This window comes from Anolis sagrei, chromosome 6, assembly GCF_037176765.1.
Source record: "Anolis sagrei isolate rAnoSag1 chromosome 6, rAnoSag1.mat, whole genome shotgun sequence".
NCBI classification, from domain to species: domain Eukaryota; kingdom Metazoa; phylum Chordata; class Lepidosauria; order Squamata; family Dactyloidae; genus Anolis; species Anolis sagrei.
In genome coordinates, this window is record NC_090026.1 from 81,158,961 (window position 1) to 81,170,960 (window position 12,000).

The 12,000-nt window shown below is 37.9% G+C and overlaps 1 long non-coding RNA gene across 1 annotated transcript in view; it reads left to right on the forward strand.

The window, feature by feature from the left end:
• Nucleotides 1–3,953: 3,953 nt before the first annotated feature.
• LOC132778657 (uncharacterized) overlaps nucleotides 3,954–12,000 on the forward strand; it is a 95,568-nt gene continuing 87,521 nt past the window's right edge. The window contains exon 1 of the long non-coding RNA XR_009631762.2: nucleotides 3,954–4,332. This is a non-coding gene — a long non-coding RNA (uncharacterized lncRNA). The remainder of the gene's footprint in view (nucleotides 4,333–12,000) is intronic.

Sequence of the window (12,000 nt, forward strand, 5' to 3'; positions counted from 1 at the left end):
AATATTTTTGAAAGCCAAAGGAACCCCAATGCTGATCTTTCCCTTATAAAGTGTAGCACTATACTATGATGAACAGAAGCACTCTTTTAAACCCTTTTTAAAAAATTGATTCAGTATTCTATAATCTGTACCTGTAAATACCAAATTAAAAAATGGAAGTGGGTGTTTTGGTATTGCAGGGGTTTTTTAAAAAACTGTTTCATACATAGGAAGGATATATAAGTTGTATGAGGAATAGGAGCATGTCTTCAGCTCACATAATGTCTCGCATGGCTAGTGATGGAAAAAAATTCATTGCAGTTGACAGACTCAATTAAAGTAGCCTTTTCACATCTCTTGGGGCTTATTGTGAGGAGAAAATTCATGCTACTTCAAGAATTCTTACATTTGTGAATTTTATACATTATTTTAGGGAAATAAAGCATGTTCAGAATAAATGGAAATGGCTAAAATGCAGACAGCTGAAAACATACATGCAAACATGCTTTAGTGAAGGGAGACATCAGTATATTAAGTGAAATATTAAATAAATTTGCATGCCAGGAGAAATGTGTGAAAGGGAATATGAATTTCAGTGGGGGAAGGAGAACAAAAAGAAGAAAATCCAGATGGGCTTTGGTGAAATGTAACAAAGCTGAGTATGTGAGATTTGCCGCATCACTTTACATGGCATATATGACTTTCTACAGAAATGTAGGGAAGTGAGTCCTGGCTGCATAATCTGTATGCAAAAGAGAGACTAATTCACAATTTGTTTCTACATGTTGCAAGAAAAGGGCATTAGTCCATGTATTGTACAGTACAGCCTTCATGCTTGACCAAGGTGTGAACTGTCCTCATATTAGAACTGGTAGATGATTGGTGAACTCCTTGTGAATAATGATTTCTCATATCAGTGGAAAAATCAAGTGCCATATATGCCTGCCTGTCTGCAAGCTGTTTGCATGAAGAGGCCACCGTATATGAAACTAGGCTCGGCGCAATAGTGATAAACTAAAAAGGAACACAGGTGGGGAAAGGAAGGAGGGAAAGATGGATGTGGTGCACTTGGTCGCATTTCCATAATACCACATGTTCAGATTGTGACCTTGCAGATGATTTTTGAGCACAGTCGTCTATTTCCTGGAAACATGCGGTGTTACTATTGCAAAATTGCTGTGAAAAATGCTCATTGCTATGGATGAGGGCGAGAAAAAGAAGGCAGCGCCGAGAGGAAGTCTGTGCTTTGTATGGACAAAAGGGTGTGGCTTAGGAACCAAATGATGGGAGAAGAAATGCTCTTTGTTCTGCAGTTAGGTAATGCAGGTGGCTCTGCTAATTAGCTTTTTTGGCATCCAAAACATAAATGCAGTTCACCTCCAGAGATCAAAATAAAGACAATGAATGTGTTGTCTTGAGAAAGGTAGCAGTGGGTACCATTTACAATAATGGCATTACTTGCATACACTTGGTTTCAGGCTACAGGTTTCTTTCTTTTTTAAAGAAATGCTGTATTCTGTTGCTTGTTTTCTTTATTGTCGGATTTTTTGTTCTGATATACTTACATACTACTGCATTTTCTAATACTTGGTGTTTTGATATTTGGCTTAAAGTGGGGACCCCCCCCCCCCCCACACACACACACTCAATTTGGCCTAAAATATGGATGGATGAATGGATATAAGTTTGTGGGTCATGCTTTGTCATTTCCGCATAGTGTGAAACAGCATACAAGATAGGTAACTGTACCACCCACCCTTAATTTGAATGAGGAGGGGGAGAAATAGTCTGAAGGAAACAAAACAGTTTGAATCCAGCAGCTCTTGTTAGTGGGGGGAAAGAATATATGCATACCTTTGGCAGGTCTGAAAGCGGGAAATAGAAATTGCTTAGGATTTTCTTTACTCTAGAGCTGGAGTTCCAGGTAAGTAGGAAATCTTTCTGTTCCTTCCCCATCCTTCATATGTCTGTACTTGAGCTGAAGCAGGGGTTAATTTTTATCTGATGGAAACATCCAAGTAATAGAACAGGGTAAATATTCGCTGTAGAATTAATGTTGTAAAAAATGAAGTCTCTTTGTGTAAATCGGGATTATACATTCTCTTTGTTTGCAAAGAGCAAATGGAAACGCATGCACAAACAATTACAAGGAGAAGTGAGAAGTATCTCTCTTTTCCTCTGTTTTACTAAATCATTCTCAGATAGATAGATAGATTGTGTGATTTTAAAATCCTCCAGTTCAGGTATTTGTCTCCCCTCCCCCCCCCCCCCCAAAAAAAAAAAAAGATGTCAAGTTCTCTTTCTGGAGATGAATGAAGACTTAACCACTCTAAATGGAGTCTTATGCTGTCCCATCCAGTGACTTGCTAACCTTAGTAGTACCAGCAGTTTGTAATTTCTTCCTCAAAAAGAACCTTTCAGATCAGTTACCTCCTGTTGAGAGCTAATTTTCCAGCAGTCAGGCTTTATCTGGATAAATAATTAGAGAGCAAGATGAAGACTATCACGCTGAGGCTGTCTGCCTGTAACACACTTCATACAGTTGATCCTTGTGATTCTTCATTTCTTCAGGATACTTGCACAGTCGTCGCTCTCTAAAATCTGTAGAGACAATGGGCAACAAAGGCAGTCGCTTTGCATTTGTCTTGGAAGAATTAATGACACATCTTATGTATTTGTCAGAAGTAAGCAAACAGCTGCCTCTTGCATCCGTGGGCAGGGAGGAAGCCTGGTTTCCTTACTATCCAGGACCTCCTGTTTGGTCAGGAAAAGCTGTAGGGTCAATATTGTGGAGAAGCATTTTCCGACTTTATAAGAATATGAAATATAAGCGTTGTTTTAAAATAAATGTTAAAACGTGTTCTCTCTTCTAGATTGAATTTATGGGTTTTTAAAAAACTGTTTTGGGAAGCTACATTTAGCTGGGATAATTAAACATGACACTCGAGCGATGGAGAGAGAGCAGCGCACATGTGCAGCAATTTAATGAGTAGACAGTATTGTGAACTGTCTTCTGCTCTAGCTGCCCCTCTCTCTTGTAGGGTCCTCAAGCAATTGTGTTGTATTATTGATGCAAATCCCCGAGGAATATGTAGCAGTACATTGACACCTGCAAGTCCTTCTATGCATACTGCTATTTTTAAACAGAGCGCTTTGGAAACCCTTTAGTGCAATTTATTCTCCATGGGTAACTTCACAGCATTCTTAGGGAGAGCTGATTTGAAGTCACTTGTATGAGAGCGCCTCTTGCCCACTTTGAAGTGTGCTTGCCAATGCCCCCCCCTTTCTCCCCTGCCGCTGCACATTTACCTTGAGGGGGCATGACGCTTCCTTAGAAAATCCAGACATTAACAGAAACACTGCCTGGAGGTGCTGCAAAATCTCATTCTTTTACACATCAGCAAAAACAGAGGGCTGGGGGCATTTGTCCCTGAGTTGAACTAAATATATTCTTTCTCTCTGTCACAGACAATACTGGGTGTTTTTCCTCCCTCCTACTGGAGCAGCATGCAGTGAAACCACCCATACAAAGGGAGGTTTCAATTTGCAGTTCTTTGCATTTGTTCATATAGTGAAGGAAAGGTGGTCCAAATTATCATTGCAATAAGTATATTTTCAAAAAATCATTTTATTTCATGGAAAAACAGCTTTGTTGGCGGAAAGTTGCTGCCGGCGTGCTTCCTTGGTTGCAGCTGCTTTGCTCCCTTGAAATGAATTTCTGGCTACCAGATTGGTATCGGGAAGGGTGGGGTGGCAGCAGTGGGTCTGTAGAGGGGATGGTGATGGAATGTGACTTTCCTTCCTGAAGAAGGACCCCTTGAGATGGCTACTATCTCTTGATTGAAACACACACACACATTCAGCTCTGGATTTCCATATGATAGGAAAGGGACGGGCTTCTCCTGTTCAATATAATGGAGCCATTAACATCTATTAATAATGCAGACAGGGTAAGTAGCTGGAGTTGGAGCCTCCCGAGGGGCCTCGCGAAACAGATGTGTACTGTATCTTCCCGGATTTGATGGCTGCTGGGGTCGAGGGGGTCGCTGTGGTTCCTGTTTATTTCCTCTGGCAGTGGTTTTCTAATTTAAGCACCTCTGTCTCCTGGCTACAGTAGCCTGCTGTGATGCAGAGTTGGGGAGGGGGGGAGGCGGAAGAAAAAGGAGGATGGTGGTGGCATGCCCCGTAGCTACTAAGCCTGGTGCCTAAAAAGGGCATGCTGGGTTTTAATCGGTACACCTCTGCGTGCACCACCCAGGCTGACTTTACTCTTTGTGTTTTCTTTGTAGAGGCATCTGCTGTGCAGAAGCAACACAGAGTGAAGGTCTTTTCTTTTGTTACCGGCACTGAAAGGTAAGCCCCTTCTTCCTTCCGCCTGATTTGAAAGGGGGCTGTTTGGGGCTGTTGGGGGGCAGGGGTGGAGAGCGGAATAATGCCTCTCATAAAGGAGCCTATACTCATCTGTATCATTTGACACACACAGCCGGAGGCAGCCTGGAAGTGAAAATTACCCCTTATCTCTCCCTCCCTCCCCTCCGCCCCCATACAAGAAGATTTTGCATTTCAGTTTGTATTAAACCTCCTCCCCCTCTTTCTCTCTTTTTCCTTTCTCCCTATGTCTTTTTTCTGGCACCTGTTCTGAAGAGACAGAGATGCTTGCAAGAATTGCTTTCCCCACTTTTCCTTTAACTGTTTGAGGTTAAGGGATGGTGACAATAGGTTTCTACAATCTGTAGAAAAGTTCAGAAAGCGTGTTTCACTGTGTTGTCTTAAAGTCCAGTTTGTACTTCCTCGGACTGCAAATTGTTAGCATGGCTAAACAAAAGCTTTTGTTCCAAGCGCTAATTTCTCATAGACAATATACAGCAGCACCATTATTTGCATGATTCAGGGTAGGGCTGGCGTGGGGGGAGCGTAGGCTGAATGTAAGGCAAACAGCGGATGTAAATGTCTGGGCTTGGCCACAGCTGGGTTGCAGCATTGTCTTATGTGCTTTTACTAGAATGCAGAGGAATGCATTTCCGGAGAGATTGTCAAGAGACATGTTTTAAAACACTGCAACTGTTTCCATGACTCATTTCAGTCCCCTGCAGCAACAGAATAATGCTGGAACTTCAGGACTGTACAAGGCAATAGCATAACTACTTTGAAATCAGCAGAGCAATTTCCATTCCTATACAGGCTATTAAATACCGTACTAGTCTTTTGTTGCAAAGAATGCCACAATATAAAGGGAAGTCTATTGCATTCACTTATTCCTTTTCTCTTGTTCTTGCGTTTAGTTCCAGGGATGTATATTAAATAAGCACTAAGAAGAAATGCTAGGGACATGACGGATGTTTCTTACTTTCTTTTAAGGTGATGCAGGAGTTGGCCATATGTAAAGATATCTGCATTGTGTTGTCCATACACTGCTGCTAATTGGAACCATCAGCATGCTGTTAAAGTAATAAGGAACTGCTGTGATTGTTCCATTCACTTCATTCATGTCCTTCCTTTTCTTTTTGGCACCGATAAGCATAAATTATTCCCATGTCTCCTAGTAAAGCCAATGTGGTGGCCTGAGCAACAAATGTATTGGGCTTCTCTGGTTTTTACTCTGATATTATTTTACATTTTTTCCAGACTTCTGCATTGTTATAAAGCATTGGACAGCTCTGGACTCTCAGAGCTATGTATGCTTTGTTCAATTACTAGATTTGTGATTCAACCCTATAACGTTTCAGTGGCATTAAATCCACACTAGTAGTATCTCAGAGACATGAAAATGTAGTATTTCTGAAGAAAAAGAAACCTAAGAACGATACACAAGAGACATTTTTCATTTATAAAAATTTCATGGACTGTTACTGGTTTGAGGATGAACAATTGGTATATGCAAATACAATAAAATATGCATCTCTTTTAAAGTTGTTGTTGAATTGTGTTTTATTGTAAGTGTCAGTGATGGATAATTTCAACATGAATTCATGTACAAGTATTATTTTTGTTGATACTTTTTGTTATAGTGGAGTGGTAAGACTAATTAAAAATTGGATAAGTCATTTGTTATAACAAAATTACATAGAGTAAAAACTGTAGTTATTTATCTGTACCACAAAGGGTGTGGGCAACATTAAAATGTGTGGATGAATCCCAAAACAGAATTTAAATGCTGTGACTTTTGAGGGCTGTGGCAAATGAATAGTTTTCACTGATGTCTCTTGAAAAATATAATTATGAACTTTGTTATTTATTGGTTTATATATTTTTTAAAAACCGGATTACTAAAATTATCCCTTCATTTTGCATCGATGGGTGCTTTGCACTTAAAATTATCCTATTGTTCCTAATAGAGCAAATTCGCAAGGACTCATTTCCAAAGGACAAACTGAACCTAAAATAACTAATTATTGTTCCTCAAAAAATACTGGATTGGATTTTTAAAATTTAAAAATGTTTTGTTACCTGTCTAGGCATAAAATGCCTTGATGGATGGCTGAAGTATTGAGGTCAGAATTATTAAAAGTTTTAATGCATTATTGTTATAATATTATTTACATTTTGTAGTACCATCTGCTTTGTAGAGAATCCAGATACAAATACTTCTTCTTTTGTAATATGAGTGTATTTTATGTTTAATATGTTTAAAACAGAATATCTCTTGATATACGTAACATCCAAGATACTATGTATATCAAGAGATGTCTATAATAACTTCCAAGATTTAAGAAGAAATTTGTATAAAACAATGAATGCTAAAGTAAGATGTGAAGATAGTATTTCTTGATCATACCACCTTCAGCTATGTACACCTACCAACCAAACATGGATATTTTACGTTGTGCCTTGCATGACACACCTATTGTCAAAAGTCTATGTTCTGGGGGGAAACAAAGGAAAGTTGCTCTTTCTTTTGTTATAATTCCTTACCATCTTTAACTCGTTGAATGCTGCAGATGTTACTTAATACAGTCAGAATTTCTAAATGTAATATGTAGTAGTGAGAAGATTTCTATATAGTAGTACATATTTATGGAGCAAAACAACAAAGAACTGCATCTTAATGTCCCTTGAGCACAAATAAAAATGAATTTTCATGTGCAGAATATTTGCGATGTAAAAATATTAAATTATGTAAAGAGAAAGAAGAATTGAACAGTGTATACTGTAGTGTCATCACAATAAATAGTATACAATATTAATTAGCAAATCTTCTTGCCAGTGTGTGTGTGTGAGAGAGAGAAGTAACAAGTGATTGGTACATTAGAAATAACCTGCTATTTATATCGCATATAAATAGGGGTTTTCTCTCAGATTCAAGATGACAGGCTACTTTAAAATGCAGAATTCACTGCTTCTGTTTGTTTTAAAATGTAGAGTCGAGTAAAATGCCTCCAGCAAATTTCTTTGTTGGGTTTTATTTTTAAGTGTTCTGTTGTATGTGGTTCCCACTACTCCTTCTATGCATTGGATGAGTAAAACTTCATTTTTTTTAAAAAAAATTAATCTTTGAACACACAGAATCACTGAATGTTTTAGTACCACATTTCACAGGATGTACCAAACACACATCATGTTAAACTTTCAAAATATAAATGTTATGTTATATGTGGCTCCCACTACTCATTCTTTGCATTGGATGAGTAAAAATTTGTCTCTTAAAAACCATTTTAATCTTTGAACACACAGAATCATTGAATGTGTTAGTACCACATTTCACAGTATGTACCAAACACACATCATGTTAGACTTTCAAAATATAAAGTGTACTTTGATTAGGATTGTACTTTTCCTCTAGGTATGCCTCAAAGGGGGGAAGGGGTTAAGATTAGGAAAAACACAATAGCCTTTAGAATAGGAAAACCATCAGGGAAATTCATGGCCACTACTAGCCTCTTTTGCCATAAAAGAAAAATCAAACACTTTCTTATAATATGACTTACAATCTGAAATGGAAATACAGAAAAGATATTGGTCTTTAACTTAAAACAATTACCAATTGCCCACTTTGTTTTATTGCTACACTTCTACCAAACAGTAGGAACCTCACAAAAAAAACTGGTTTAATGCATGTTTCTGATAGAAAACTGAAAAAGTAGCTTACTTATCAGAATTATTCCATGGTGGAGTTGGATGTCATATTTTCTATATTACAAAGTATGACATTGTTATGAGTATGCATTTAGAATTTTCTAATTTACTAAATAGCTGTTTAACAATATATTCTGTCTCTTTTGTGCTGTGTGCTTTGAAAGGTTAAGGCAGACAATGACAGCAAGAGATCCTTTATAAATTCTCCCCTTCTTTTATAAGTCTGATTCCTACTTTATCAGTAGTACATATAACCCTTGCCAAGAATTGCAGTGAGGTAAGGAGAATTTTCGCAGTAATTTGATGACTGGAAGAGATGAGTTGTAACTTGCATATCCGAAATGACTGTCATAGATTTCTAACTGCTTCCCATTATGATATTTTGGGCGAGGTGTTTCATATGATGATCTATTGAAAGGGTATTTCACCTGCATAGTCAACCTGAAGTGACCCCACCCACTCTCCCCAACAATCCAGTTAATCTGCTGGAGAAAAAAACAGAAGCTGCCATTTTCAATAAAATTGCAATCTCAATAGAGGTTGCTGGGGGATGGGAGAGGCTTTTGCTTTTATGCGGAAATGTGCATATGCATGTGCACACATATACACAACAGAGAGAAAGAGTAATCAATCCTTAGTTTTCACTGGCAAGAAGGCATGCTTTAAGCTACTCATATCACTCTACTCTTGAGATGTGCTGTGGAGGGATCCCTGTGTTCACACATGAATGTGCCCTCTGTCCCCATCTCCAAGCTTGGATGCAGCCTACAGGATTGAAAACATTAGGTACTACAGTCTATCCATTGATAAGCCATGAATCAGTATCAAGTGATTATATTGAATGTTTTATATTGTGTATAAACTGTTTTAAATTGTAAGTCGCTCGGAGCACCTTGGTGGAGAGCGACTAATTAAGAAATAAAGTGATTATGATGATGATGATGATTACTTGCATATTTGGAAGAGCCACTCACAAATCAAATGTCACAGGCAGTGTTGTTATTGTCTCTTGTCTCCCTGCTGCAAATGGAGTTGTGAGACATCAAGTGATGTATATTAATGTATTGTCGAAAGCTTTAATGGCTGGAATCACTGGGTTGTTGTAGATTTTTCGGGCTGTATGGCAATGTTCTAGAAGTGTTCTCTCGCTTTTGAAAATTGGGTTTATATTTCTGTGGAATATCCAGGGTGGAAGAAAGAATAGGCTACCTTGATTAGCATTTGATGACTTGACAGTTTCCAGTGACAGTTTCCAGGTGTGGCTTGTTATTTTCAGGCCATCAAATACTAATCAAAGTTGCCAATTGAAATATTCAGACCTACCTCCAAGAGACAAGAGTTCTTTCTCCCACCCGGGACATTCTACATATACATAAACCCCTTTTTCCTAGTTTCCAACAGACCTCATAACCTCTGAGGATGCCTGCCATAGATGCAGGCAAAAAGCCAGGAGATAATGCTTCTAGAACATAGCCATACAGCCCGAAAACCATACAAAAACCAGTGATGTATATTAATTTGTATCCATATATGAATAGAGCTTGGAAAAGTTACCCCTTTCAGCTACAATTCCTAGAATCCCTTAATGCCTGCAGGAGAGTTGCCACATATTTATCCTCTGTGAAGCACCATTCATGTATATGGTGCTTGATGACATAATGAAGAGAATCAACCATAGACTGAACATGAGCAAATTCTGTCTCATGTATTTAGTGTTTCTTTTAGTTTTGATCAAAAGATTTGTGGAAGGTGTGTTTGTGATGAATGAAGAACTACTTTACAGAAGACTGAGAGGAACTGGAGGGTGAGAGGAAAGTAGCATCAAGTATGATTCTTAGTGAAATGTTTGCATGAAAATAGAAATATATAAAACTATGGTATCTAGCTATATCATAGTGGTTTTCAACCCTGTGCACCAAACCACTTCTGCTCTTTTTCCAGTAAGTTGCTACCAATAAGTGTAAACTCACAGTTCTCAAACTTTGTCGTTCAGATGTTTTGGAACTTCAGTTCCCAGAATTCCCAAGCCTTGGCCATATTGCTAAGACATTGGGAGCTGAAGTCTAAACCATTTGGTGGACCAATAGTTGAAAACTGCTGATGTTAATAATACTGGGCTAGATCTAGTCTAAGCTTCCCATGTATGGTAAATTCATTTCAGTGGTACTTACACAGGATAAAAATGTATCTCTCCAAGATCTAAATGGGATTCCTGGGCAAAATTAGAGTAGATTTTGATAAATTAATTGCTGAATGGCCCAAGTCAACATTTATGTAAATCACATTAATTGAGATTATTTTATTATGTGTTGCTTTATTGTATGTTAATTTACATATGTTTGTTAATGTAAATTTATGCTATTATCGTCTTTATGTTTATGTATTGTTTATTTTATGTTCTGCACTTGTAGTGCTTCTGTGAGCCGCCCCGAGTCCCTTCAGGGAGATGGTGGTGTGGTATAAATAAAGATTATTATTATTATTATTGATGATGATGATGATGATGATGATTTATATCATCCTAGTAATAGACATCAAGATTATTATTTTATACAAATTTTTAATGCAAGCAATATTGATGAAGTCATTTCAAGCTGATCATGCAAATTGAGCAACCTTTCTATGAATCATGTTGAAAACATTTTTATCCTATGTAAGACCATCTGAAATTAATTTAAAGTATATGCATCAGAAACTTATATCAGATCCATCCCAGTAGTATTTACGCCAGGAGTTCTCAACCTTTGGTCCTCCAGCTAAATAAAATAAAATAATGTCATAGAAATATAGCACGGATCAGAACTGTGGACAGCTCCTGGTGAGTATGCACTGGCTGGAACTTTACTGAACATGATAGGGAGATGCTGCTTTTGCAAAAAGTTGTCACCTTTGCAAAATGCTTAAAGGCAGACAAGTTCCTTTTCTACATGAGTCACTGTGTGTACTTTGGAGAACCTAGCTTGATTTTTGATTTTTGTGAAATTAAAGATATAAGATATAATAAAACCATGTCCTTCAGCTATAACTACATAGAAGAAGGTACTGAACATCTTTGGAGAAAGCTGGCAGAGACTTGTCTTCAAATAGGTTGGAGCATGGTGGTACTATTTATTCTGCTCCCACCCCAGTATGTGAAAAGGACTCTTGAAGGAATCCAGAGTTGCCTTTATTTATGTGATTTGGAGTAGTATCTTGGAAGCTAAATAAGTTCAGCTCTGGATACTTGGATGGCTACCTGGTTGAGACACTGCCAATGAATACCAGGTGCTGTGGCTAACATTTCAGGAGAAGAAATTAAAACCACCTCTGAATATTCCTTACCTAAGAAAACCCTATGAAATTCATCGGTTAGGTTGACAAGTGACTTGAAGGAACATAGACATACATAAGATAATGTGCAGAAGTCTTCCTCTTTCTTAGTTCTTCCAGAGTGCTGCAACAGTGGAAAGATGACATCTTTGTCCCCTGGGCCCTCTTGACAAATATACAGAGCCCAAAAGAGGGTTGGAGTTTTGTCTACACATGTGGCTAAGAGGAAGAAAAGCTGGAATGCAATTAGCTTTCTCATTTCTATTCAAAATATTTTGGTGTGAGGAACACTCCATACACCTCCTACAAATTTTCTATAAAGACATTTCATCGAAAATTCATAGAAATTTTTCTATGAAGAGACTCTACATAAAAAAAGAAAAGTGGGAGTACATACCTACTCTTTTCCATCAAGTAAGTGACAGAAGTGACAGGGACTTTCCACTAAGACTGAGAGAGTGTAGCTTGCTCAGGGTCACCCAATGGGTTTAAGTGGCTGAGTGAAGATTTGAATCCTAATCTCCCAATGTCCTAATCCAGCATTCAAACCACTATAGCACATTAAATATAAAACAACAATAATCAGTTTAAATCACTTAGTCACTTAAATGATCCATTCCTCAGCTTTCACACAGATCA